Raw genomic sequence first — 6,171 nt, 5'->3', positions numbered from 1 at the left:
GCACAGATAGAAATTCTTCTGGTATTCTCTCCTTTTAGCTAAGATCTTTTTTTTTTTTACACCATAGGTCTCATATATTTATTGAAAATGTGGGTGCATAACAAGGCACATTCCATGGATAGTGATCAGATGGTGACAATCAATATCAGATTAACCGATATGGCCATTCAACTTGACACAGTGTGATACTAATGAACCGAGGATCATTATGTGCGCTGCCATCACGTGTGCAACTCCTTAGAGACCCAGCTTGGTTCTTCTCCAATGTCTTCTCTTGGAGTTGTACCTGTACTCCTACAATTCTTCCCTAGAGGTAACCCTCCTATTCATTCCAATTCCGGAGCAATGATTGTGCAGAGACAAAGCAATTTCCTAATTGTGCATGTTAATCAGTGATGATTTCACCCACAAAGGCAAAACCAAAAATGATAAACACAACTTTTCTTTCAGCAGGATAATGTCAGTACTCCCACAGACTGAAGCAAGCTAAGATCCTTTTGACAATAGCAATGACATCCCTGGTGCTATGGCCTCTTCTAAATCCAGCTTGAATTTCTGGCAGTTCCCTGTCTATTTACTGTTTTAGCCATTTTTGAATGATCACCAGCAGTGTTTTGCTTGCATGTAATATTAATGATATTATTAGATATTTTCCACATTCTGTTGGATCACCTTTATTGGGAGTGGGAGTAAACATGGGTTATTTATTATGAGTCAAGTCAACGGCACCTAACAACACCAACAACTTCGAATCATTCAAATTCAAAATGACTCATGCTATGACTAAATGCCAACAGTCTAAATGCCACCAAACTTCATGTCCTGATAATTTGCTTTGACAAGTAGAGACTTGCACTTTGTACTTTTGGCTCTACACTTTCCTCTTTGTCACCACTAAGACTCAGTGTCATGACCAAAGATAAAGAATAAAGAAAGACAGGACATCAAGAATAGAGGAGAAACAGTGGGAGAACAGCTAGAAGACTGAAAGTCCTCAAGCCATGCCTTTCTGTGGCTTTATTGAGAATCACCAGGAAGCAAATCACAAAGAAAAATCTTTTGCAAATGAAGCTGAGTTTTTCTCTATTGTCAACCTTATGTTTATTTCAGGAGGGAGGGGCTAGTAAACAATCCAAGAACTGTGAAAACACCTGAAGGTCTGTCTGCCTTGGTGCTTGATCCCTGTGACCTGTCTCAGGGCAAATTCCAGCTTGTATTTATGCCTCCCTCATATCCTGATATAGCATTTGGTTTATCATTAATATATAGTTTAATATTTGGCTTCCTACAACTCAGAGTGTCAGTTTTGCCAACTTTGATGCAATGGCCTCCTTTCTGCTCTTTTTTTTTTTTTTTAAATTATTTTTGTGTGCATGTACCGTCAAATCAGATCTGACTGGTATAGGAGGAGATTGCCCCTCCTTCCCTGGCAGAGCATCTGGTGGATTCGAACCGTGCACCTCTGCGATTGTAGTTGCAGCTTCTTGCCACTAGGCCACCAGAGCTCCCCATCCTTTCTGCTCTTTGAACACTGGCACAGACTACAGTGATCTCATAAAAACCTTTTGGGAGTTATTTCCTTGATCAAGACTTCAAACAAATCTCTAACCCTAACAGATTTAAGTCCCCTCATTACCTTCTTAACTTTTCCTCCCGTACTCCCTTCTAAAACTCAGTATTCCACCTGAACTGCTATTTGCAGTTCACAGATAGAACCTTTGTTTTGCCTCCTTGGATTCGTTTAAATTGATCCAGTGTCTCTTCTTCTGAAGACTTCATATCTAAATGCCAATACTTTTCAGGGGTCAGCTGGAATCTGCATCTATTGAGCAGGACTCCCTAGCTGGTCATCACACTGGGTGATTCTTTCCCCTGGGAGATTTACATCCCATTCATTTGGTAGAAAAGAATGCTCTCACTCACATTGCAATCACCCTTCTCAGTAGACACCTAGCCATGATTTGCCTTGATACTTATGCACTCAGTATCACTTGGAGCACTACCTAGATTTCTCCAAAACCCTTAACACAATCCATCTTCAATCACTCTGTCCTGGTCTCTTAGCCTCTTTCCTCACTCACAGTCACACGGGCTTCTTTATCTATTTTTCCGGGGGGGGGGGTTACATACTCTTATTTCGGGGTCTTTCTATTTTCTCATTTACAGAGCTCACATCCTCTGATATCTACATGACTCACTTTTACGGGGAGCTCTGGTGACCAAGTGGCAAGAATGTGTGCTGCAATCCTGAAGGCACATGATTCAAATCCACCAGCCGCTCTGGGGAGAAGGAAGGGCAGTCTCCTCTCATGTGATTAACTGCCTCTGAAAACCCACTGGAGGGTCAGCTATGGGTCGGTTCCAACTCAATGGTGCACAACAACAATAAATAACAACACTTTACATTAGATCTTTGTCCTCTGTTATCAAAAGAAATTCTCCATGCTCCACCCTTTCCTTGCTTGATTTAAATTCACAGTACCTACCACCTACTAATCTTCTATGTGCTTGCTTAGTGGTTCCCTTTTTCTTTTCTTTTTTTTTAAATGTCTTACTGTATGCTCTGTCCACTGGAACACAAATGTTATGAGAGCAGGAGTTACTGTCTGTATTCTTCCCTCTTCTATCTCCACCCATAGTTCTATGGTAATATATTTGTTGATGAATAAATATATTATTATTTATTTATAAGGTTGACAGAAGAAAAATTGGTGCCTTTGTGCTATGATGTTGGAGGAGAGTGCTGAGTATTCTTGCCAATATGGACTGCCAAGAGAACAGATAATATCTTGGGGAGGGTGAAGCCAGATTGCTCCCTGGTAGCAAGGATGGTGAGGCTTCATCTTGCATACTTTGGGCATGTAGCTGTTGTTGTTAGGTGCCATCAAGTTGATTATGACTCATAGCGACCAGAAGATCTGAACCCTGTTCTATCCTGTACCATTCTCATACGTCCTGACACACAAAAGCTCATTGTAGCAGCCACCGTGTCACTTTACCTGGTTGAGGGTCTTCCTCTTCTTTGCCAACCCTCCACCCTTCCCAACATCATGTCCTTCTCCAAGGAATAACCCCTTCTAGAAACATGCCCAAAATATGTGAGGTAAAGCCTCATTATTCTTGTCTCCAAAGAACACTCCAGCTACACCCTCTCCAAGACATATCTGTTTGTTTTCTTGGCAGTCTGTGGACGTTCAGTGCTCTTCTCCAACAACACAGCTCAAAGGCATCACTTCTTCTTCTGTCATCCTTATTCATTGTCCAGCTCTCAGATACATAGTAAGGGATCAGAAAGACTATGGCCTGAATCAGACACACCTTAGGCCTCAAACGGGCATCATTACTCCTCAATAATTTGGAGGGTCCCTAACTGCAGATTTTCCCAGTGCAGTGTGTCTCCTTATTTCCTGAATGCTGGTACCAAGGGTGTTAATTATGGATCCAAGCAAGATGAAGTTGTTGACAGTTTCAATCTATTTTCCATCCATCACAACATTGTCTATTGGTGTAATGGTAAGAATCTTTGTTTTCCTGACATTGAAATGCAATCCATACCAAAGACTGCATTCCTGGATCTTCTGCAACAAGTACTTCAAGTCCTCCTCAATTTCAGCAAACAAAGTTTTGCAGGTTACTAATGAGTCTTCCTTCAAGCCTGATGCCACGTTCCTCTTCATAGAGTCCAGTTTCTCCAATAATTTGCTCAGCATGCAGATTGAATAGGTATGAAGAGAGAAACTTCAACCCTGACACTCTCCCTTCTCAATTTTAAACCATGCTCTGTTTGCACAACAGCCTTCTGGCTCAGGTATAGGTTCCGCATAAGCACAATTAAGTGCTCTGAGATTCCCATTCTTCCCAATGTCAGCCACAACTTGTTATGATCTACATAGTCAAATGCCTTTGCATAGTCAATAAAGCACAAATAGACATTCTTCTGGTATTCCTTACTTTCAGTCAGTATCCAACTGACATCAGCAATGATATCCCTGATGCTAAGACATCTTCTAAATCCTGCTAGAACTTTGAGTATGTTGCTTGAAGAGACTATTCCTTGGAGGACAGCGTGCTTGGGAAGGTGGAGGGACAGCGAAGGAGAAGACTCTCAACCAGGTGGATTAACACAGTGACTTCAGAAATGGGCTTGAGTGTGTCAGAGATTATGAAGTTGGCACAGATTAGGACAGGGTTCAAAACTACTTTTTATAGGATTACTATGAGTTTTATTCAACTGACAGCACCTGATAATTAATAATAATAATAATAATAATAATAATAATAATAATAATAATAATTTGTTGACGGAGTAAAATAATACACCACAAAGTGATATGCAACAGCAATGTCCATTTTCTAAAAGCAGAAAGTAAGACCTTTTAATTATGGAGGATTTTTTTAAAAAAATACTAGTTTATTTACAAAATTCAAAGACGTTGTTTCTCAGAACAAATTCTTTGTAATTATGGGAGATCTTGAGTTGAATGCAGTGCAAGTTCAATGCTTGGCTCCTTTTTGAAAGGTGAGAGATAAACACACTTTGTCATATTAAAAAAATTGTGCAAATACATTATATTTTATCTACAGGACATCACTTGGTGGTGTGTTTATGTTGACTGTAACTCACTGCCAAGAGGAAATGAGGTGACTCCACAAATCCATGCCTATTTCTTTTTTTCCCAAGCTTTTAATACTTTATTATGAATCAGCATAAATAGTTTATTAGATTCTCAAGCTTCTAGTTCATTAATTTCTAGACATCTACATAGCTATACATTTCTATCTTTTTACGTACAGGTTAATCAGTAGGTTATTTTTGGTCTCACTAGGATTATCTTGATAGTAATAGCAGCAGAAAGTAGGTGTGGGTCTTTACTAAATGTATTTGATTCCTATTCATTTTGCATTTAGTCTGAAAAGGTTTTATTTGGACCAGAAATTTGAAAACGACAGACAAGTGAAATTTCTATTAAACTACATGAATATTATTTTTAGAGACATTATGAAGTTTTTTTCCTCTGATCTACTAGGTTCTAAGATAAAGCAACCCTGACTATTATATGGTTACATTGTTAGTTTAGTAGATAATGAAAAGGCAGAATACTACTGGACCAATGTAGAAGAAAGGCTGGTATTGTAGTTATTAGTGTTAATTTTGAAAACATTTCAAATTTTCATGAAGGATAATCCTAACAGTTCAAGTATTTAATGTAGAAATCTGTACAGATTTTGGCTATAAAAGTTGAAAACACACTAAGAAGTGTTCTGAAATACTCTTGATTAGAAAACGGTTAACTTTTAAAATTGCTTTGAGGTGCTGTAATATATCTACTGTTACTCCCAGTTGTTTTACTAAACTGGCTGGCTGTTCTAAAATCCAGGTGAGGCTTGGACTTTCAGAATGTGTACACTGCTGTGCTCTACAATAGTCTGAATAGGAACAATCTATCCCACTAACATTCTGGCTGCAGTTTTTGTTAAACTCAGCATTATTTTCACAGTTCCTTTCTTCCTTACCTTCATGAATCTTTTTCTCAGATGGAACTACACGACCAAGGTCCATATCCTGAATGGAATCCAGTAAATCTACAATATGGGGCTGTGCAGTGATTGATTTCAGATGTCTGAGCACATACTCTTCACATTGGCCAACTGCATCCAAAAGATTACTTATTTTACTGATCAGAGCTGAGTTATTATCATGAACTTGACACCAGGAGAGCAAAGCACTTAATGTTTCTCTGAGCTGTCCATAGTTTACAATAATGTCTGCACCTTCTTTATAACCTTGATTGAAGCCCTGCTTTCCCAGCACCCACTCCATCTCTATAACCTCTTTCACTCATCTGTGCATGTGGCTCTGCTATTCCTTGTCTGCCTCCTCATCAAACACATCGCCCTGTTCTCCAGGGCATCTGACAAACGCTGCCGCTAGAAGCCACCCCATGCCTATTTCTAAACTAGAATGGGCCTTCTCAGATACTCCACCTTGGAGACTTCCTCCTGAAAGCCTCCTGACCTCACCTCACAGCAGAAGTTCCTTGTGCTGGGCTGAAAATGCTAAATGTTGCCCACCATGTGGTGAGTCCCTTAGTCCGGGGCACCTTCAAGGAGATACGCATGCTCTTTCTTTTTCTGTCTCACTTTCTCATAACTTCATACAACTTTAACACT

The 6,171-nt window shown here is 39.6% G+C and overlaps 1 pseudogene; it reads right to left on the bottom strand.

Annotated features, from left to right (window-relative positions):
- Positions 1-5,230: 5,230 nt before the first annotated feature.
- Positions 5,231-5,944, bottom strand: LOC102871707 (annotated as a pseudogene).
- Positions 5,945-6,171: the final 227 nt, after the last annotated feature.

Source organism: Elephantulus edwardii, unplaced genomic scaffold, assembly GCF_000299155.1.
Source record: "Elephantulus edwardii isolate Elephantulus edwardi_28Jun2011 unplaced genomic scaffold, EleEdw1.0 scaffold00221, whole genome shotgun sequence".
Taxonomy (NCBI): Eukaryota; Metazoa; Chordata; class Mammalia; order Macroscelidea; family Macroscelididae; genus Elephantulus; species Elephantulus edwardii.
The sequence above is the reverse complement of the archived record's forward strand: the minus strand, read 5'-3'. Positions and strand labels throughout refer to the sequence as shown.